This window comes from Arachis ipaensis, chromosome B9 (assembly GCF_059453495.1).
Source record: "Arachis ipaensis isolate K30076 ecotype BB chromosome B9, ASM5945349v1, whole genome shotgun sequence".
Taxonomy (NCBI): Eukaryota; Viridiplantae; Streptophyta; class Magnoliopsida; order Fabales; family Fabaceae; genus Arachis; species Arachis ipaensis.
This window is the reverse complement of record NC_142444.1, coordinates 36,899,404-36,922,629: the sequence shown is the minus strand read 5'-3', so window position 1 is coordinate 36,922,629 and position 23,226 is coordinate 36,899,404. Positions and strand designations below refer to the sequence as shown.

The window sequence follows — 23,226 nt, the reverse complement described above, 5'->3', positions numbered from 1 at the left end:
AGGTATGACAGTGTTTCATAATGAAAAAAATAAACTGGTTCCTACAAGAACAGTTACAGGGTGGCGTATGTGTATTGACTACAGAAGGCTCAATACAGCCACCAGGAAGGATCACTTCCCTTTACCATTCATAGACTAGATGCTAGAAAGACTAGCAGGTCATTAATACTACTGCTTTTTGGATGGCTATTCAGGTTACAACCAAATTGTAGTAGATCCTCAGGACCAAGAGAAAACAGCATTCACATGTCCATCTGGAGTATTTGCATACAGAAGAATGCCTTTCGGTCTATTGGTATGCGAAATTGCTACTCAGGTTGTGAATTGTTGTTCGAAATTGATTCCCTGGCAATGGCACCAAAAACGGATGCACAGGACCATGGTCTAAACATATCTTCACAACTTCGCATAACTAACCAGCAAGTGCACTGGGTCGTCCAAGTAATACCTTACATGAGTAAGGGTCGAATCCCACGGAGATTGTTGGTATGGAGCAAGCTATGGTCACCTTGTAAGTCTCAGTCAGGTGGATATAAAACAGTAATGGGTTTTCGAAAATAAATAATAGAATAGGGATAGAGGTACTTATGTAAATCATTGGTAGGAATTTCAGATAAGCGAATGGAGATGCTTTTCGTTCCTCTGAACCTCTGCTTTCCTGCTATCTTCATCCAGTCAGTCTTACTCCTTTCCATGGCTGGCTTTATGTGATACATCACCATTGTCAACGGCTACTTTCGGTCTTCTCTCGGGAAAATGATCCAAATGCCCTGTCACGGCACGGCTAATCGTCTGGAGGCATCACCCTTGTCAATGGCTTCATCTTATCCTCTCAGTGAAAATGATCAACGCACCCTGTCACGGCACGGCTATTCATCTGTCGGTTCTCGATCATGCTGGAATAGGATTTACTATCCTTTTGCGTCTGTCACTAACGCCCCGCAATCGCGAGTTTGGAGCTCGTCACAGTCATTCATTCATTGAATCCTACTCGGAATACCACAGACAAGGTTTAGACTTTCCGGATTCTCTTGAATGCCGCCATCATTCTAGCTTACACCACGAAGATTCTGATTAAGAGATCTAAGAGATACTCATTCAGTCAAAGGTAGAACGGAAGTGGTTGTCAGGCACGCGTTCATAGGGAATGGTGATGATTGTCACGTTCATCACATTCAGATTGAAGTATGAATGGGTATCTTAGAAGCGAAACAAGATGAATTGAATAGAAAACAGTAGTACTTTGCATTAATCTTTGAGGAACAGCAGAGCTCCACACCTTAATCTATGGAGTGTAGAAACTCTACCGTTAAAAATACATAAGTGAAAGTCCAGGCATGGCCAAGAGGCCAGCCCGCAAACGTGATCTAAGATAGCATACAACTGATCAAAGATACCTAATACAATAGTAAAAGGTCCTATTTATAATAAACTAGCTACTAGGGTTTACAGAAGTAAGTAATTGATGCATAAATCCACTTCCGGGGCCCAGTTGGTGTGTGCTTGGGCTGAGCTTGAGTGTTGCACGTGTAGAGGTCCTTCTTGGAGTTGAACGCCAGCTTTTGTGCCAGTTTGGGCGTTTAACTCTGGTTTTGGCTCCTTTTCTGGCGCTGGACGCCAGATTTGGGCAGAAAGCTGGCGTTGAACGCCAGTTTACGTCATCTATTATAGGCCAAAGTATAGACTATTATATATTTCTGGAAAGCCCTGGATGTCTACTTTCCAACGCAATTAGAAGCACGCCATTTTGAGTTCTGTAGCTCCCGAAAAGCCACTTTGAGTGTAGGGAGGTCAGAATCCAGCAGCATCAGCAGTCCTTCTTCAACCTCTGAATCTGATTTCTGCTCAAGTCCCTCAATTTCAGCCAGAAAATACCTGAAATCACAGAAAAACACACAAACTCATAGTAAAGTCCAGAAATGTGAATTTAACATAAAAACTAATGAAAACATCCCTAAAAGTAACTAGATCCTACTAAAAACATACTAAAAATAATGTCAAAAAGCGTATAAATTATCCGCTCATCACAACACCAAACTTAAATTGTTGCTTGTCCCCAAGCAACTGAAAATCAAAATAGGATAAAAAGAAGAGAATATACTATAAATTCCAAACTATCAATGAAACATAGCTCCAATCAAATGAGCGGGACTTATAGCTTTTTGCCTCTTGAATAGTTTTGGCATCTCACTCTATCCATTGAGGTTCAGAATGATTGGCATCTGTAGGAACTCAGAGTTCAGATAGTGTTATTGATTCTCCTAGTTCAGTATGATGATTCTTGAACACAGCTATTTTATGAGTCTTGGCCGTGGCCCTAAGCACTTTGTTTTCCAGTATTACCACCGGATACATAAATGCCATAGACACATAATTGGGTGAACCTTTTCAGATTGTGACTCAGCTTTGCTAAAGTCCCCAATTAGAGGTGTCCAGGGTTCTTAAGCACACTCTTTTTTTTTGCTTTGGACCTTGACTTTAACCGCTCAGTCTCAAGTTTTCATTTGACACCTACACGCCACAAGCACATGGTTAGGGACAGCTTGGTTTAGCCGCTTAGACCAGGATTTTATTCCTTTAGGCCCTCCTATCCACTGATGCTCAAAGCCTTGGGATCCTTTTTATTACCCTTGCCTTTTGGTTTTAAGGGTTATTGACTTTTTCTGCTTGCTTTTTCTTTTTCTTTTTTTTTCTTTCTATTTTTTTGCCTATATTTTTTTTTCTGCAAGCTTTGTTCTTTGCTGCTTTTTCTTGCTTCAAGAATCATTTTTATGATTTTTCAGATTATCAAATAACATGTCTCCTAGTCATCATTCTTTCAAGAGCCAACATATTTAACATTCTTAAACAACAACTTCAAAAGACATATGCACTGTTCAAGCATTCATTCAGAAAATAAGAAGCATTGTCACCACATCAATATAATTAAACTAAGTTCAAGGATAAATTCGAAACTCATGTACTTCTTGTTCTTTTGAATTAAAACATTTTTCATTTAAGAGAGGTGATGGATTCATAGGACATTCATAACTTTAAGACATAGTTACTACTACTAATGATCATGTAATGAAGACACAAACATAGATAAGCACATAACATAGAAAACGAAAAACAGAAGAAATAAGAACAAGGAATGAATCCACCTTAGTGATGGTGGCGTTTCCTTCTTGAGGAACCAATGATGTCCTTGAGCTCTTCTATGTCTCTTCCTTGTCTTTGTTGCTCCTCCCTCATTGCTTTTTGATCTTCTCTTATTTCATGAAGCATGATGGAGTGCTCTTGATATTCCACCCTTAGTTGTCCCATATTGGAACTCAATTCTCCTAGGGAGGTGTTGATTTGCTCCCAATAGTTTTGTGGAGGAGAGTGCATTTGAGGCATCTCTGGGATCTCATGGTGATGAGCTTCATACGCCTCTTGAGCTCCATGAATGGGCTCTCTTGCTTGATCCATCTTTTTCTTAGTGATGGGCTTGTCCTCTTTGATGAGGATATCTCCCTCTATGTCAATCCCAGCCGAATTGCATAGGTGGCAAATGAGGTGAGGAAAGGCTAACCTTGCCATAGTGGAGGACTTGTCAGCCACCTTGTAGAGTTCTTGAGGTATAATCTCATGAACTTCCACCTCTTCTCCAATCATGATGCTATGGATCATGATGGCCCGGTCTATAGTAACTTCAGACCGGTTGCTAGTGGGAATGATTGAGCATTGAATGAACTCCAACCATCCTCTAGCTACAGGCTTGAGGTCCAATCTTCTTAGTTGAACCGGCTTGCCTTTGGAGTCAATCTTCCATTGAGCTCCTTCTACACATATGTCCATAAGGACTTGGTCCAACCTTTGATCAAAGTTGACTCTCCTTGTGTAGGGGCGTGCGTTCTCTTCCATGTTTGGCAAGTTGAACGCCAACCTCACATTTTCCGGACTAAACTCCAAGTATTTCCCCCGAACCATTGTAACATAGTTCTTTGGATCCGGGTTCTTACTTTGATCATGGTTCTTGGTGATCCATGCATTAGCATAGAACTCTTGAACCATTAGGATGCCGACTTGTTGGATGGGATTTGTTAGAACTTCCCAACCTCTTCTTTGAATTTCATGTCGGATCTCCGGATACTCATTTCTTTTGAGTTTGAAAGGGACCTCAGGGATCACCTTCTTCTTGGCCACAACATCATAGAAGTGGTCTTGATGGGCTTTGGAGATGAATCTTTCCATCTCCCATGACTCGGATGTGGAAGCTTTTGTCTTCCCTTTCCCCTTTCTAGAGGATTCTCCGGTCTTAGGTGCCATCAATGGTAATGGAAAAACAAAAAGCTTATGCTTTTACCACACCAAACTTAGAATTTTGCTCGCCCTCGAGCAATAAAAGAAAGAATAGATGAAGAAGAAGAAGAAATTGAGGAGAGGGAGAGTGGGAATTGTTTCGGCCAAGAAGGGTGTAGAGGGGTGTGTTGTGTGAATTTGATGAAGAATGGAGGGCTTTATATAGGGAAGGGAGGAGGGAAAGGTTTCGGCCATATTGGTGGGTTTGGGTGGGAAATTGGTTTTGAATTTTGAAGGTAGGTGGAGTTTATGAGGTAGGTTTATGGGGAAGAGTGGATGGATGTGAGTGGTGAAGAGGTGATAGGGAAGAGAGATTGAGGTGATTGGTGAAGGGTTTTTTGGGGAAGAGTGTTTATGGGGTTGTGTGAAAGAGAGTGGTGAGAAGAAGTGAGTGGAGGTAGGTGGGGATCCTGTGGGGTCCACAGATCCTGGGGTGTCAAGGATTTGCATCCCTGCACCAATTAGGCATGTAAAATGCCCTTGTACACAACTCTGGGTGTTCAGCGCCAGGTTGGTGCCCATTTTGGGCGTTCAACGCCCATTTACTAGCCATTTCTGGCGTTGAACGCCAGAACCATGCTTGTTCTGGGCGTTCAGCGCCAGGATGCTGCCCATTTTGGGCGTTCAGTGCAAGAACCATGCTCTGTTCTGGCGTTGAACGCCAGGCAGATGCTCCTCCAGGGTGTGATTTTTCTTCTGCTGTTTTTAATTCCGTTTTCAATTTTTATATTTATTTTGTGACTCCACATGATCATGAACCTATAAAGACATATAACCAAGAAAAATATAGTTAGATAAATAGAAATTGGGTTGCCTCCCAACAAGCACTTCTTTAATGTCAATAGCTTGACAGTGGGCTCTCATGGAGCCTCACAGATGTTCAGAGCATTGTTGAAACTCTCCAACACCAAACTTATAGTTTGGTTGTGGCCTCCCAACACCAAACTTAGATTTTGACTGTGGGGGCTTTGTTTGACTCTGCTTTGAGAGAAGCTTCTTCTGCTTCCTCTCCATGGATGCAGAGAGATCCTTGAGTTGTAAACACAAGGTTGTCCTCATTTAATTGAAGGATCAATTCTCCTCTGTCCACATCAATCACATCTCTTGCTGTGGCTAGGAAAGGTCTTCCTAGGATGATGGATTCATCCTCTTCCTTTCCAGTATCCAGGACTATAAAATCAGCAGGAATGTAAAGGCCTTCAACCTTTACTAACACGTCCTCTACTTGTCCATATGCCTGTTTTCTTGAATTGTCTGCCATCTCTAATGAGATTTTAGCAGCTTGCACCCCATAGATTCCCAGTTTCTCTATTACAGAGAGAGGCATGAGGTTTATTCCTGAACCAAGGTCACACAGAGCCTTAAAGATCATGGTGCCTATGGTACAGGGTATTATGAACTTTCCAGGATCCTGTCTCTTCTGAGGCAATGTCAGTTGATACAGATCACTTAGTTCATTGATGAACAAGGGAGGTTCAACTTCCCAAGTATCAATGCCAAATAATTTGGCATTCAGCTTCATGATTGCACCAAGAAACTTGGCAGTTTACTCTTCAGTAACATCCTCATTCTCTTCAGAAGAGGAATACTCATCAGAGCTCATGAAGGGCATAAGGAGGTTCAATGGAATCTCTATGGTCTCTAGATGAGCCTCAGAGTCCTTTGGTTCCTCAGAGGGAAGCTCCTTATTGATCACTGGACGTCCCAGGAGGTCTTCCTCCTTGGGATTCACGTCCTCCTCTCCTTCTTTAGGTTCAGCCATGGTGCTTATGTCAATGGCCTTGCACTCTCCTTTTGGATTCTCTTCTATATTGCTTGGGAGAGTACTAGGAGGGATTTCAGTGATCCTTTTACTCAGCTGGCCCACTTGTGCTTCCAGATTTCTAATGGAAGATCTTGTTTCATTCATGAAACTTACAGTGGCCTTAGATAGATCAGAGACTAAGTTTGTTAAATTAGAAGTATTTTGTTCAGAGTTCTCTGTCTGTTGCTGAGTGGATGATGGAAAAGGTTTATTATTGTTAAACCTGTTTCTTCTACCATTATTAAAGCCTTGTTGAGGCTTTTGATCCTTCCATGAGAAATTTGGATGATTTCTCCATGATGAGTTATAGGTGTTTCCATAAGGTTCACCTAAGTAATTCACCTCTGCTATTGCAGGGTTCTCAGGATCATAAGCTTCTTCTTCATAAGAAGCCTCTTGAGTACTGTTGGATGCAGCTTGCATTCCATTCAGACTCTGAGAAATCATATTGACTTGTTGAGTCAATATTTTGTTCTGAGCCAATATGGCATTCAGAGTATCAATCTCAAGAACTCCCTTCTTCATAGGCGTCCCATTATTCATAGGATTCCTTTCAAAAGTGTACATGAACTGGTTATTTGCAACCATGTCAATGAGTTCTTGAGCTTCTGCAGGCGTTTTCTTCAGGTGAATGGATCCACCTGCAGAGGTATCCAATGACATCTTAGATAACTCAGACAGACCATCATAGAATATATCCAGGATGATCCATTCTGAACGCATGTCAGAAGGACACTTTTTGGTCAGTCCTTTGTATCTCTCCCAAGCTTCATAGAGGGATTCACCTTCTTTCTGTCTGAAGGTTTGAACATCCACTCTAAGCTTGCTCTGATTTTGAGGAGGAAAGAACTTGGCTAAGAAAGCCTTGACCAGCTTATCCCAAGAGTTCAGGCTATCCTTGGGTTGAGAATCCAACCACAGTCTAGCTCTGTCTCTTACAGCAAAAGGGAAAAGCATGAGCCTGTAGACTTCAGGATCTACTCCATTAGTCTTAACAGTATCACATATCTGCAAGAACTCAGTTAAGAACTGAAAAGGATCTTCAGATGGAAGTCCATGGAAATTGCAGTTCTGCTGCATCAGAGAAACTAATTGAGGTTTCAGCTCAAAGTTGTTTGCTCTAATGGCAGGAATAGAGATGCTTCTTCCATGTAAATTGGAATTTGGTGCAGTAAAGTTACCAAGCATCCTCCTTGCATTATTATTATTTTCGGCTGCCATCTCCTCTTCTTGTTCGAAAATTTCTGAAAGGTTCTCTCTGGATTGTTGTAATTTAGCTTCTCTTAATTTTCTCTTCAGGGTCCTTTCAGGTTCCGGATCTGCTTCCACAAGAATATTCTTGTCCTTGCTCCTGCTCATATGACAAAGAAGAGGGCACAGAAAAAATAATAATAATAGAGTTCCTTTATACCACAGTATAGGGATCCCTTTGTGAGTGGAAGAAAAGAGGGAGATAAAGAATGTAATGTAATGGAAGAAACACAACTGTGAGGAGGGTAGATATGTGAGATGAGATGTTAGTAGATGAATAAATAAATAGAATAAGATGGGAGAGGGAGAATTTTTGAAAATAATTTTTGAAAAAGGGTTAGTGATTTTCGAAAATAGTTTTTGAAAAAGGTTAGTAATTTTCGAAAAATTTTGAAATCAAAAATAAAAATAATTAGTTAATTAAAAAGAAATTTTTGAAAAAGAGGGAAAATATTTTCGAAAATTAGAGAGAGAGAGTTAGTTAGGTAGTTTTGAAAAAGGTAAGAAGCAAACAAAAAAGTTAGTTAGTTAGTTGAAACAAATTTTGAAAAGATAAGAAGTTAGGAAGTTAGAAAAGATATTTTGAAAAAAAAAATTTTTTGAAAAAGATAAGATAAGAAGATATTTTTGAAAAGATATGATAAAAATTAGTTTTGAAAAAGATTTGATTTTTAATCACAATTAATGACTTGATTCACAAGAAATCACAAGATATGATTCTAGAACTTAAAGTTTGAATCTTTCTTAACAAGGAAGTAACAAACTTGAAATTTTTGAATCAAAACATTAATTGTTATTGTTATTTTCGAAAATTTGATATAAAAATAAGAAAAATATTTTATGAAAAACATTTTTGGAATTTTCAAAAATAACTAAGTAATTTGAAAAAGAATTGATTTTTGAAAAAGATTTTGAAAAAGATGAGATTTTTAAATTGAAAATTTGATTTGACTCATAAAAACAACCAAATTTTAAAATTTTTTGAAAAAGTCAATCCAAATTTTCGAAATTTTAAGAGAAAAAGGGGAAGATATTTTTTTTTTATTTTTGAATTTTTTAATGATGAGAGGGAAAAACAAGAAAAATGATGCAATGCATGAGAATTTTAGATCAAAACATGTGATGCATGCAAGAATGCTATGAATGTCAAGATGAACACAAGAACACTTTGAATGTCATGATGAACATCAAGAACATATTTTTGAAAAATTTTTAATGCAAGGAAAACATGCAAGACACCAAACTTAGAATTCTTTAATGCTTAGACACTAAGAATTCAAGAATGCATATGAAAAACAAGAAAAGACACAAAACATGCAAATGCAAAGATCAAACAAGAAGACTTACCAAGAACAACTTGAAGATCATGAAGAACACTATGAATGCATGAAATTTTTCGAAAAATGCAAGATGCACATGCAAATGACACCAAACTTATAACATGACTCATGACTCAAACAAAAAACACAAAATATTTTTTGATTTTTATGATTTTCTAATTTTTTTTTGGATTTTTATTTTATATTTTTCGAAAATTATTTAGAAAGAAAGAAAAATAAGGATTCCAAAATTTTTAATATGAATTCCAGGAATCTCGCATTCTTAATTTAAAGCTTCAGTCTAGAAATTAGACATGGCTCACTAGCCAGCCAAGCTTTCAATGAAAGCTCCGGTCCAAAACACTAGACATGGCCAATGGCCAGCCAAGCTTTAGCATGTAATTCAGACATGACATGCCTGACATACCCTACAGTCGTATAACAGCTGATGGCTGGAAGCCTCAGTCCAAAAGAATTTAGACATGGCTTTACAGCCAGCCAGGCTTCACATGCTTCATGAAACACTAGAATTCATTCTTAAAAATTTTGAATCTAAAATTTTTTCGAAAACAGGTGAGAAAATTTTGAAATATTTTTGAAATTTTTTTTAAAAGAAAACAAAAATAAAATTACCTAATCTGAGAAACAGGATGAACCGTCAGTTGTCCATACTCAAACAATCCCCGGCAACGGCGCCAAAAACTTGGTATGCGAAATTGCTACTAAGGTTGTGAATTGTTGTTCGAAATTGATTCCCTAGCAATGGCACCAAAAACGGATGCACAGGACCATGGTCTAAACATATCTTCACAACTTTGCATAACTAACCAGCAAGTGCACTGGGTCGTCCAAGTAATACCTTACTTGAGTAAGGGTCGAATCCCACGGAGATTGTTGGTATGGAGCAAGCTATGGTCACCTTGTAAGTCTCAGTCAGGCGGATATAAAACAGTAATGGGTTTTCGAAAATAAATAATAGAATAGGGATAGAGGTACTTATGTAAATCATTGGTAGGAATTTCAGATAAGCGAATGGAGATGCTTTTCGTTCCTCTGAACCTCTGCTTTCCTGCTATCTTCATCCAGTCAGTCTTACTCCTTTCCATGGCTGGCTTTATGTGATACATCACCATTGTCAACGGCTACTTTCGGTCTTCTCTCGGGAAAATGATCCAAATGCCCTATCACGGCACGGCTAATCGTCTGGAGGCATCACCCTTGTCAATGGCTTCATCTTATCCTCTTAGTGAAAATGATCAACGCACCCTGTCACGGCACGGCTATTCATCTGTCGGTTCTCGATCATGCTGGAATAGGATTTACTATCCTTTTGCGTCTGTCACTAACGCCCCGCAATCGCGAGTTTGGAGCTCGTCACAGTCATTCATTCATTGAATCCTACTCGGAATACCACAGACAAGGTTTAGACTTTCCGGATTCTCTTGAATGCCGCCATCATTCTAGCTTACACCACGAAGATTCTGATTAAGAGATCTAAGAGATACTCATTCAGTCAAAGGTAGAACGGAAGTGGTTGTCAAGCATGCGTTCATAGGGAATGGTGATGATTGTCACGTTCATCACATTCAGATTGAAGTACGAATGGGTATCTTAGAAGCAAAACAAGATGAATTGAATAGAAAACAGTAGTACTTTGCATTAATCTTTGAGGAACAGCAGAGCTCCACACCTTAATCTATGGAGTGTAGAAACTCTACCGTTAAAAATACATAAGTAAAAGTCCAGGCATGGCCAAGAGGCCAGCCCTCAAACGTGATCTAAGATAGCATACAACTGATCAAAGATACCTAATACAATAGTAAAAGGTCCTATTTATAATAAACTAGCTACTAGGGTATACAGAAGTAAGTAATTGATGCATAAATCCACTTCCGGGTCCCACTTGGTGTGTGCTTGGGCTGAGCTTGAGTGTTGCATGTGTAGAGGTCCTTCTTGGAGTTGAACGCCAGCTTTTGTGCCAGTTTGGGCGTTCAACTCTGGTTTTGGCTCCTTTTCTGGCGCTGGACGCCAGATTTGGGCAGAAAGCTAGCGTTGAACGCCAGTTTATGTTGTCTATTCTTGGCCAAAGTATGAACTATTATATATTTTTGGAAAGCCCTGGATGTCTACTTTCCAACGCAATTGGAAGCGCGCCATTTCGAGTTCTGTAGCTCTAGAAAATCCACTTTGAGTGCAGGGAGGTCAGAATCCAGCAGCATCAGCAGTCCTTCTTCAACCTCTGAATCTGATTTCTGCTCAAGTCCCTCAATTTCAGCCAGAAAATACCTGAAATAATAGAAAAACACACAAACTCATAGTAAAGTCCAGAAATGTGAATTTAACATAAAAACTAATGAAAACATCCCTAAAAGTAACTAGATCCTACTAAAAACATACTAAAAATAATGTCAAAAAGCGTATAAATTATCCGCTCATCATCTGTGCAATGCGCCTGCAACCTTTCAGAAGTACATGCTCTCTATCTTCTCTGATATGGTAGAGAAATTTCTGGAAGTCTTCATGGATGACTTCTCAGTATTTGGAGACTCATTTAGCTCCTGTCTTAACCATCTAGCACTTGTTCTGAAAAGATGCCAAGATACTAACCTGGTTTTAAATTGGAAAAAATGTCACTTTATTGTGACTGAAGGAATTGTCCTTGGGCATAAAATTTCGAACAAGGGAATAGAGGTGGATCAGGCTAAGGTAGAGGTAATTGAAAAATTACCACCACCCACCAATGTTAAGGTAATCAGAAGCTTTCTAGGGCATGCAGGATTCTATAGGAGGTTTATAAAAGATTTTTCAAAAATCGCAAAACCTCTGAGCAATCTGCTAGCTACTGACACGCCATTTGTGTTTGACACAGAGTGTTTGCAGGCGTTTGAAGCTCTGAAAGCTAAGCTGGTCACAACACCAGTTATTTCTGCACCAGATTGGACATTACCTTTGGAACTAATGTGTGATGCCAGTGACCATGCCATTGGTGTAGTATTGGGACAGAGGCATAACAAGCTTCTGCATGTCATTTATTATGCTAGCCGTGTTTTAAATGATGCCCAAAAAAATTACACAACCACAGAAAAAGAGCTGCTTGCAGTGGTTTATGCCATTGACAAGTTTAGATCATACTTAGTAGGATCAAAAGTGATTGTGTACACTGACCATGCTGCTCTTAAATATCTACTCACAAAGCAGGATTCAAAGCCCAGGCTCATAAGATGGGTGTTGCTTCTGCAAGAGTTTGATATAGATATAAGAGACAGAAAAAGGACAGAGAATCAAGTAGCAGATCACTTGTCCAGGATAGAACCAGTAGTAGGAGCATCCCTTCCTCCTACTGAGATCTCTAAAACCTTTCCGGATGAGTAATTGTTTGCTATTCAGGAAGCTCTGTGGTTTGCAGATATTGCAAACTATAAGACTCAAGGTTCTCCTTCTGTAACCATGGAGAGGAAGCATGAAAAGCTTCACTCAATACAGAGTCAAATAAAACCCCCACATTCAAACTCTAAGTTTGGTGTTGAGAGACCCCAACCCTGCTCTGATTATCTGTGAGGCTCCATGAGAGCTCACTGTCAAGCTATTGATATTAAAGAAGCGCTTGTTGGGAGGCAACCCAATGTTATTTAATTATATCTATTTATTTTCCATTGCTATTTTATGTTTTCTTTAGGTCAATGATCATGTGAAGTCACAAAAACAACTAAAAAATAAAAAACAGAATGAAAAATAGCATTAAAAATAGCTCACCCTGGAGGAAGAGCTTACTGGCGTTTAAACGCCAGTAAGAAGCATCAGACTGGCGTTTAACGCCAGAAAGAAGCATCAAGCTGGCGTTAAACGCCAGAAACAAGCACTAGACTAGCGTTTAACGCCAGAACAGAGCATCAAGTTGGCGTTTTACGCCAAGAAAGGGAGAAAAACTGGCGTTTAATGCCAGAAACAAGCAGCAGTCTGGCGTTAAACGCTAGGATTGCACACTAAGGGCATTTTTGCACGCCTCAATAGAGCAGGGATGATAAGTCCTTGACCCCACCTGCCACACCTTTTCATACACACTTCCTCCACCCTCGGCAGAACCCACCACACATCTCCATCTCCTCCTTTCCTCCTTCTTTTGCTCGAGGACGAGCAAACATTTTAAGTTTGGTGTGGAAAAAGCATTGCTTTTTTTATTTTTCCATAACCACTAATCCCTCAAGGGATGCACTTTCCTCCACAAAACTATTGGGAGCAGATTAACACCTCCCTAGGAGAATTAAGTTCCAACATAGGACAACTAAGGGTGGAGCACCAAGAGCATTCTATCCTCCTCCATGAAATTAGAGAAGATCAAAGAGCTATGCGGGAGGAGCAACAAAGGCAAGGAAGAGACATAGAGGAGCTCAAGAGCACTATTGGTTCTTCAAAAGGAAGAAGACGCCACCCTCACTAAGGTGGACCCGTTCCTTAATCTCCTTGTCTATTTATTTTTTCTGTTTTCATTCTCTATGCTTTATTTATGTTTGTGTCTTCATTACATGATCATTAGTATCTAGTGTCTATGTCTTAAAGCTATGAATGTCCCATGAATCCATCACCTTTCTTAAATGAAAAATGTTTTAATTACAAAAGAACAAGAAGTACATGATTTCGAATTCATCCTTGAAACTAGTTTAATTATTTTGATGTGGTGAGAATACTTTTTGTTTTCTGAATGAATGCTTGAACAGTGCATATGTCTTTTGAATTTGTTGTTTATGAATGTTAAAATTGTTAGCTCTTGAAAGAATGATGAAAAGGAGAAATGTTGTTGATAATCTGAAAAATCATAAAATTGATTCTTGAAGCAAGAAAAAGCAGTGAATACAAAAGCTTGCGAAAAGAAAAAAAAAAGAGAAAAAGAAAAGAAAAATGGCGAAAAAAAAGGCAAAAGAAAAAAGCAAGCAGAAAAAGCCAAAAGCTATTTAAACCAAAAGGCAAGAGCAAAAAGCCAATAGCCGTTAAAACCAAAAGGCAAGGGTAATAAAAAAGATCCAAGGCTTTGAGCATCAGTGGATAGGAGGGTCCAAAAGGAATAAAATCCTGGCCTAAGCGGCTAAACCAAGCTGTCCCTAACCATGTGCTTGTGGCGTGAAGGTGTCAAGTGAAAACTTGAGACTGAGTGGTTAAAGTTGAGGTCCAAAGCAAAAAGAAGAGTGTGCTTAAGAACCCTGGACACCCCTAATTGGGGACTCTAGCAAAGCTGAGTCACAATCTGAAAAGGTTCACCCAGTTATGTGTCTGTGGCATTTATGTATCCGGTGGTAATACTGGAAAACAAAGTGCTTAGGGCCACGGCCAAGACTCATAAAGTAGCTGTGTTCAAGAATCAACATGCTGAACTAGGAGAATCAATAACACTATCTGAATTCTGAGTTCCTATAGATGCCAATCATTCTGAACTTCAATGAATAAAGTGAGATGCCAAAACTATTCAAGAGGCAAAAAGGTACTAGTCCCGCTCATCTGATTGGAGCTAAGTTTCATTGATATTTTGGAATTTATAGTATATTCTCTTCTTTTTATCCTATTTTATTTTCAGTTGCTTGGGGACAAGCAACAATTTATGTTTGGTGTTGTGATGAGCGGATAATTTATACACCTTTTGGCATTGTTTTTACATAGTTTTTAGTATGATTTAGTTAGTTTTTAGTATAATTTTATTAGTTTTTAATTAAAAATCACATTTCTGGACTTTACTATGAGTTTGTGTGTTTTTCTGTGATTTCAGGTACTTTCTGGCTGAAATTGAGGGACCTGAGCAAAAATCTGATTCAGAGGCTGAAGAAGGACTGCAGATGCTGTTGGATTCTGACCTCCCTGCACTCAAAGTGGATTTTTTGGAGATACAGAAGTCCAATTGGCACGCTATCAATTGCGTTGGAAAGTAGACATCCAGGGCTTTCCAGCAATATATAATAGTCCATACTTTGCTCGAAGATAAATGACGCAAACTGGCGTTCAACGCCAGTTTTCTGCCCTATTCTGGCGTTAAACGCCAGAAACAGGTTACAAGTTGGAGTTAAACGCCCAAAACAGGTTACAACCTAGCGTTTAACTCCAGAAACAGCCTAGGCACATGTAAAGCTCAAGTCTCAGCCCCAGCACACACCAAGTGGGCCCCGAAAGTGGATTTCTGCACTATCTATCGTAGTTTACTCATTTTCTGTAAACCTAGGTTATTAGTTTAGTATTTAAACAACTTTTAGAGATTTATTTTGTATCTCATGACATTTTTACACGTTTCATATGGTATTTCTGATGGCATGAGTCTCTAAACCCGATGGTTGGGGGTGAGGAGCTCTGCTATGTCTCAATGAATTAATGCAATTACTTCTGTTTTCTATTCAATCACGCTTGTTTCTGTTCTAAGATACTCGCTTGTACTTAACCGTGATGAATGTGATGATCCGTGACACTCATCATCATTCTCAACCTATGAACGCGTGCCTGACAACCACTTCCTTTCTACCTTAGATCGAGTGTGTATCTCTTAGCCTCTTGGTTCATGATCAGAGTCTTCGTGGTATAGGCTAGGATTACTGGTGGCCATTCTTGAGATCCGAAAAGTCTAAACCTTGTCTGTGGTATTCCAAGTAGGATCTGGAATGGGATGACTAAAAGAGCGGAAGATTGATGGTTTAGAAGTTATGGTAAATACTCGTTGCAAGTATAGTTACTAAACCAAGCAATCAACCTTTCTTACAAACGTTTTGGTTGTCACAAGTAACAAACCCTTTAAAATTGATAACCGAGTATTTAAACCTCGGGTCGTCTTCTCAAGGAACTGCAGGGAGGTATGTTCTTATTATTGGTTATGGAGATTGTAAATTCGGGGTTTTAAGAATGAGGAACAAATATGACAAATGATTTAAATGGCAATTAAAAATAAATAAATACTGTAAAGTAAACTTTTGGGTAAGGTATGAGAAATTGGAAGTCCAGACTTAGTTATCCTTATCAATAACAATGAAAGTCGAATCTTAATTCCACTTGGTCAACCTTTACTAAAATAAAGGAAAGTCAAGGGACTAATTAGTTTGATCTTCGAATCTTTGGGATTATTGAAGCTCAATTCAATTAGCAAAGATAACAGTTATCAATTATGTTGAGATAAGATAACTCCTGAGTTACTGCTTTCTTAACCAAGACCAAAAGAGAAAAAAGTAAATTTGTTGGAATAAAAATACCTTCAGATGTAAAGTAACAATAACATAAATTAAAGAAAGCAATCATGAATTGAAATACCTCAAATAGCATTAATAAAGGAAATCATAATCTAACATGAAGAGTTCATAAACTAAATTAGAAAAATAAAAATAAAGAACCTGGGATTGAGAGTCACTCCTAAAACTAAGAGAAGTCCTAAATCCTAAGAGAGAGAGAGGAGAGAACCTCTCTCAAAACTAGATCTAAATCATGGAAGTACTAAATTGGCGAGCTCTCTATGAATGGATGCATTCCCCCACTTTATAGCCTCTAATATGTGTGTTCTGGGCTGAAAACTGGGTCAAAAGCAGCCCAGAAATCGCCCCCTGCGATTTCTGTTACGTTCAAGTCGCGGGCAAGTGACGCGGAGGCGTCGTCCATGTGGCCGCGCGGGTTGAGGTTCGCAGATGCGACGCGGACGCGTCATTCACGCGTTCGCGTCACCTAACTTCGAGGCAGCTATGGCAAATTATATATCAAATCAAAGCACTGGATGTTAGCTTTCCAACGCAACTAGAACAGCATCGTTTGGACCTCTGTAGCTAAAGTTATAGCCGTTTGAGTGCGAAGAGGTCAGGCTGGACAGCTTAGCAGTTTCTCCAACTTCTTGTATTCCTTCCACTTTTGCATGCTTCCTTTCCATCCTCTGAGCCATTCCTGTCCTGTAATCTCTGAAAACACTTAACACACATATCAAGGCATCTAATGGTAATAAGAGAGGATTAATAATAAGCAAATATAAGATCAAAGAAGCATGTTTTCAATCATAGCACATAATTAGGAAGGCAAATGTAAAACCATGCAAATAGTATGAATAAGTGGGTAAAGAGTTGATAAAATCCACTCAATTGAGCACAAGATAAACCATAAAATAGTGGTTTATCAATGACTGTGACAAGCTTCAAACTCACGAGTGCTGGGCGTAGTGACAGATGCAAAAGGATCAATGGATCCTATTCCAACATGAGTGAGAACCGACAGATGATTAGCTGTGCGGTGACAGCGCATTTGGACCATTTTCACTGAGAGAATGGATGGTAGCCATTGACAACGGTGATCCACCAACATACAGCTTGCCATGGAAGGAGACCTGCGTGCGTGAAGAAGAAGACAGTAGGAAAGCAGAGATTCAGGAGACAGAGCATCTCCAAAACTTCAATCTGTTCTCCATTACTGCATAACAAGTAACTTTTATTTCATGTTATTTAGTTTTCATAAACAAAAGCAATTTTTATTATTAATCTCCTGACTAAGATTTACAAGATAACCATAGATTGCTTCAAGCCAACAATCTCCGTGGGATCGACTCTTACTCACGTAAGGTATTACTTGGACGACCCAGTGCACTTGCTGATTAGTGGTACGAGTTGTGAAAAGTGTGATTTACAATTCGTGCACCAGACATATATGTGTGTACTCTCATTTTGAAAACTCGCTTATAGATGCCTTGATGTATATTTTGGGAGAAATAAGAATTGTTATTGTCAAACTTATTTTTATTATTTTAACCCTAGTCGACCTAAACTTCGCAGATCGTGACTAGCGGCTATTATTTTTATTACTATAACCCTTGTCAAACTTATCCTATTCTTTCTTAATGTTTCATTTTATTCCGCTTTCCTTATTCGCTTTGTTCTTTTTCATCGATACGTGAGTGTTTCCATTTGTAATTTTATTTTACTTCTTTTCAGGCTTCTCGTTTAATAATTCATTTCAATTATATATGTATTATAAATCCACCTTGAGTCATACCACCTTACTATCAATAACTTATGACTCGAGCAAAAGGATTTGAATATTAGGGTGTTACATATCCTCTAACTCAACAGGTCAATGACTAATCCATCACGAATCAGAGCTCTATTTTAGGATCTGCCACTAGCCAATAGGTTGTTGCATGCACAAGGTAAGATTCAAACTCCTAACACTTGTTTAAGTAGACGAGTTAGCATTCATTAATTATCGTTATAATAATTGTATAATCTTAGATATAAACATATAATTACGAATATTATGTATATAAAATTATGCATATTATATATATTATATAAAGTAACTTTAGATATTATTTGTAACATCTCTTATTTTTAGAAAATTTAATTATGAATAAGTTATGTTTATTTTATTAAATTAAGTTTTTTATTATAGAAATTATTTTATTGAAGGTAGTTAAATTAATTTTTATGAACTAAGAACATTAATTATATTATCTCTAATTTTAGATTAGAGTACTTATTTTAAAAACTAATTAGTAAGTTAATAAACAAATAATGTTTTTGAAATAATTTTATTGGATTATATTTGGTTTTTAATTACTACCCTTACCCTTTTTACCAAACTCTAACCCTAATTCCCAAAATCAAACTTACACTAGCTCTAATTTTATCCTAAAATAAACACACTTACACCTCACTCCTTTCTCAGCTGCCACCCCCTCACCCCACACCTACACACATGGTAAAGGAAGTAAGAAAGGAAAGGAGAAAAAGAGAGAACGGGAAGGAAGAAGAGCATGGAAGAAGGAGAGAGAGACAATGTTGATGGGTGTCACTGCCATCGTTACTATCGATGCTGTCATAGAGAGGGATGCGTTAAGAGTCAGAATACAAGGAGAGATAAAGAGCGTGTGCAAAGGGCAACACCGCTACAGCTGTCGCCATCAAGATCGTCATCGCTGCTGGAAGAAGGGGTAGTTCCGCCGCTACCATCGAGCCACGATCACTGCCGCCGAAGCTTCTATCGCCATTGTCATTGCATGAAGGAGGGAGAACAGTGGAACATGAATAGAGAGAAGAAGAACTCGCAGGAGGAGGAGAAGATGATGTGTGAGCATCTTTCTTACCTTTTCCTAGTGAATTTGCATCTAATTTGTAGAGTTTAATCAAGAATTAATTATCTTTTAGCCACTATGTATGCTACTTTGAGTCGTGTGTAATTCTTTTTATTTTAGATAGCATTCGGATGGATTTGATGGAGTTTCCGCAAAAAAAGAGAAGAAGGCGAATGATGCTGTCAACCTTGACCTCTCTGCACTCAAACCTGAATAACTCGAGTTACAGAGGTCCAATTGACGTGATTCTAGTACTGTTGGAAAGCTAACTTCCAGAGCTTTCCAACGATGAATAATAGTCCATACTTCTTTTCCATCAATTCTTCCAAGGCTGCACCTAACTTGAGAAAGCCAAGGTTGCACCTAACTTGAGATTTCTCAAGTTAGGTGTGGACTATTAAGGAATAAAATGGTCCCCAACTCTCCAAGAAGCAAGCACGCAATCTCCTATTAATTCTAATTTACACTTTATTTTATTTAAAAATAGAAAAAGATATTATTTAGTTTTAGGAAATATATAATTTACATTAATTACGATTAGATATAAAAGGAAAAAGATACACTCTCTTCTCTTCTACCTCATTCTGCGATTTACAGTTTTTACCTGAATCCTAGTTTTTCTCTCTGAACTATGAGCAACTAAACATCTACTGTTAAGGTTAGGAGCTCTATCTATTGTATGGATTGATACTATTATTTTTCTATTTTAATTCATGTACAGATTTATGATTCAAGAATTGTTTTCGTTCTTTATCTTATGAATTTGGGTGGAACGGAAGTATGACCTTTGTTCTGATTGAGTTCTTGTATAACTTGGAAAAGCTCTTTACTTGAACAACAGCTTGAAAACATATTCTCCTAAATCTCTAATTATCTGGACTTAACGGGATACGTGACATATAATCCTCTTATATTTGGGTAATTAGGATTTTTGTGGCATATAAACTAGAATTGAACTTTACCCTCTAATTGGAATTAAGTGACCAAGGAATTGGCGGTTGATGAATTTTAGAGGAAACTAAAAAGGTCTAAGGAATTAAGGTTTAGTCACATATAGTTTGTCATGAATTAAATCTTGCATGATTAAAATAGTTAGTAAGAAAAGTCAATCCAGAAAATAGATAACTCTGAAGCCTTAATTGTTTTCTCCATATATTATTCACATCAATTTACTGTTTGCTTTATTAATATTCTGAATTCACTATTAATGCTTTTGAACCTTCAAACACCATTTTCTGCTTGTCTAACTAAGTAAATTAACCAACCATTATTGCTTAGTCCATCAATCCTCGTGGGATCGACCTTCACTCACCTGAGGTATTACTTAGTATGACCTGGTGCACTTGCCGGTTAGTTTGTGGTTATAAATTTCGCACTAGAAGACCACATCACCATGATTCTGGTCACCGGGTATGGCACTGTTGTTGCCGAAACCACCGCCGGAGTTACTACTACCTTGTTCCGTCGTTCCTCCTTAACTACAATAAGTATACTTGTTCCGAAATCCTTGCCGTTAGTGTTCTATTATTAGTTTATTAAAGATTTTGAGGTGTTGATATTGTAAGGTTAAGTTACCGAAATTGCATGTTGTGTTTGTTGATGTCGCTACTATGGGGAGACATTGAAACTGCTAGTACTGTCACTATTATTGTCGTGTTGTTGGGTTTCGATCAAGGTAGGGGTTGTTTGTTTTACAAATTTGGAATGTTTCAAAAGTTTAGAAAATACGTCCATTTGAGTTGATGAGCGTTTTATGGTTTGATTATCTCTATTAAAGTTTGAGTAATTAAGCTTCGATAAATTATGATTGTTTTTCGTAAATGATTGAAATCGATAACGGATTTAAAAAGGGATTAAATAGTTTAATAATAAAATTAATTAGTAACAATGCTTGAAGCCTCTCGGTGGGTGGATTAGGACAACAAACCATTTGTCCAAGTCTTGATGTGTAAAAATTTAATAACTTAAAGACAATTAAAGATAACAAGCCAAGAATATTTATGTTGAGAAATTGTTGGGTATTAGAATAGATGAGAAAGGTTTGAGAGATGTTTGGTTTGGATGGAACCCATAAAGGGTGAAAAGTCTGAATTTTAGGGGAGGTTCTACCGAAATTTTCGTAGAAGTTTGGGTGAAATTGAATAATAAGAATCATGGAACTTGAGAATCTTAAAAGTTTGGTTTGTTAGCCCCCAAAGTGACTAGTTAAAGAAAGATATAACGAGATTGAATGAGAAAAAGATTGAGGTTGATTATCGATGATGTGTTTAAGTTAGCTTAAGGTTGATTATAAATAATTATGTGTATGAGTTAGTTTATTTACAACATTGACTTTAAGTATAGGGTATTGTGTTAGATACCTCATACCCGCAAGCTGTATGTACGACCTAAGCCTAACTCGGTGAATATTAAACTGTACAGAGTAGAAAGTGGAGTTGAGTTTGATGGTTATGATGAAGATTATGCTATTATGAGATCATTAATGAAAAATGAGAATTGATTTGAGGCTTACGACAAAATTGAAATTCAAATGAGGCTTATGATGAAAATAATGATTGAGATATATGCTAGCGATTATGATTAATAATGAATTTAATGATGATAATTGTTTTTATTGATGATGATTATTGATTAGCAAGGACGGAGGGTTTGTCCTGCTTGCGTGATTATTATTGAGATATGATTATTGATTAGCAAGGACATGGGTTTTGTCCCACTTGTGTGATTGATGAGACACTTGCACTTGGCAAAGATGTTGGTTTTATCCCGCTTGTGCAGTGTTGCGGTGAGTCACCTGCACCTAACAATGATGGTGGTTTTGTCCTAGTTATTTAGTGCTGCGTTGTAAATATGGAAATGGTGGTTTTGTCCCGCTCACATTCTTTTTGTTCATAAGTGTGGTCGGGCACATAATCCTCGGATTAGTTAGCCTCCAGTGAGAAGGTGATAGGGCACTTTCCCTCTTAATACCGGCTTGTGATAAGTTCGGGATGTTCCTCTTGGGAATGCATAATAGAGAGAGTATATCCGGGTTAGCTACCGGATGTGTCACGTCTGACAGTATAACCGACACGTGAACTCACAGCCAATAAGGCATGCATGCATCATATGCATTTGTTTAAATTTTTTGGGTGTGCATTTTATTGTGTGTGCGTATGTAATTTATCTGATTATGTGTTATTTGTTATATGCTCTATATGTGTTTATTTTTGTGTGATTGAATTGTCTGATTTGATTGTGTTTGCTGGTGCATGGAGGTGATGGAGGTTGAAGCGGATTGACTTTAGGATTTGTCCTTAGACACTAGTTTATTATTGAACATATAAGAAAGAGAGATGGTAATTTATTGGGTAGAAAATCTTTAGGTGAGTCTTTGAACTCTAAAGGAATGATATAAAGATTTATGTTGATTTTTCTAGAAACATATATGCCTAAGATACTTTTGGATATAAAATTGTATATAGCTAAGTGAAAATTATTTCAAAACAAATAAGTAAAGAACGCAAGCTTCCATAAAGATAAACTTTCCTGAGATGTACGTTGACCGAATGCATTTATTTCTATTAATTTTGTGGCATTTTCTTCTCCTGTGGAGGACCTTCGAGTTAGGTTGTCACCTCTCTAAAGCCCTATATTTTTTCAGGAAATGGACAAGAAGAAAGCCTATGAAAAATTTACTGAGCATTTGGACGTGCATTGGTTTATTTGTAAACCAAATTTGTTTTATTATCTTAGATATTTTTCCTCGCCTACGATTTGTAATTATATATGTTTATATATTACTTATATAAATTATTCTTGTAAATGAAAAAGCATTGTGATGATTCGTATGTATGTACATATAATAGAAAAATATTACCAGTTTTTCAAAGAAAAGTCAATAAGGATTTTAGGTAAAAGCTCCTACTTATTATTGTTATTGGGGTAGATGACATTATTCATAAACCAAACACATGCAAATTTAACATGAATCTCCCAAATCAAAAAACATTACGTGGATGTCTCCGTGCATGTTCCTATATAAATCGAATGTATTTGATTCGAATTAGTAGGGTTTAGGGTAAAATGAAGTAAGTAGATTCAATTTATCAACGAATGAAACCCATGGTATTACGCATCCATAGTAAATCGATACTGCTTGATTCGATTTAGCCTATGGTATTGTGGCACATGGTAAATCAAATTGAGTAAGCTCAAATTATACCCATAATAATTCGTGTTACAATGTAAATCGAAACATATAGATTTGATTCACCAAACGTATCACTATATAAGGAATTCGGATTCACTTATTTCGAATTAGCTTTCACATACCAAATTCACCTCAACCGAAAATTCTAGAGTAACTAAGAAAATCTATACTGGGAGATTGAAACTGCAAAAATGAAAGATGATCCAAATCGGCTCTATCGGTTGGATGGAGTCGCCCATATTACCGATAGCATCTATGAAGAGGTTAGTGA

General features: G+C 37.8%; 1 non-coding gene across 1 annotated transcript; it reads left to right on the top strand.

Annotated features, from left to right (window-relative positions):
• Positions 1 to 6,851: 6,851 nt before the first annotated feature.
• Positions 6,852 to 6,955, top strand: LOC148544323 (small nucleolar RNA R71). The gene has a single exon (XR_015902142.1). It is a non-coding gene; the product is annotated as a small nucleolar RNA R71 (small nucleolar RNA).
• Positions 6,956 to 23,226: the final 16,271 nt, after the last annotated feature.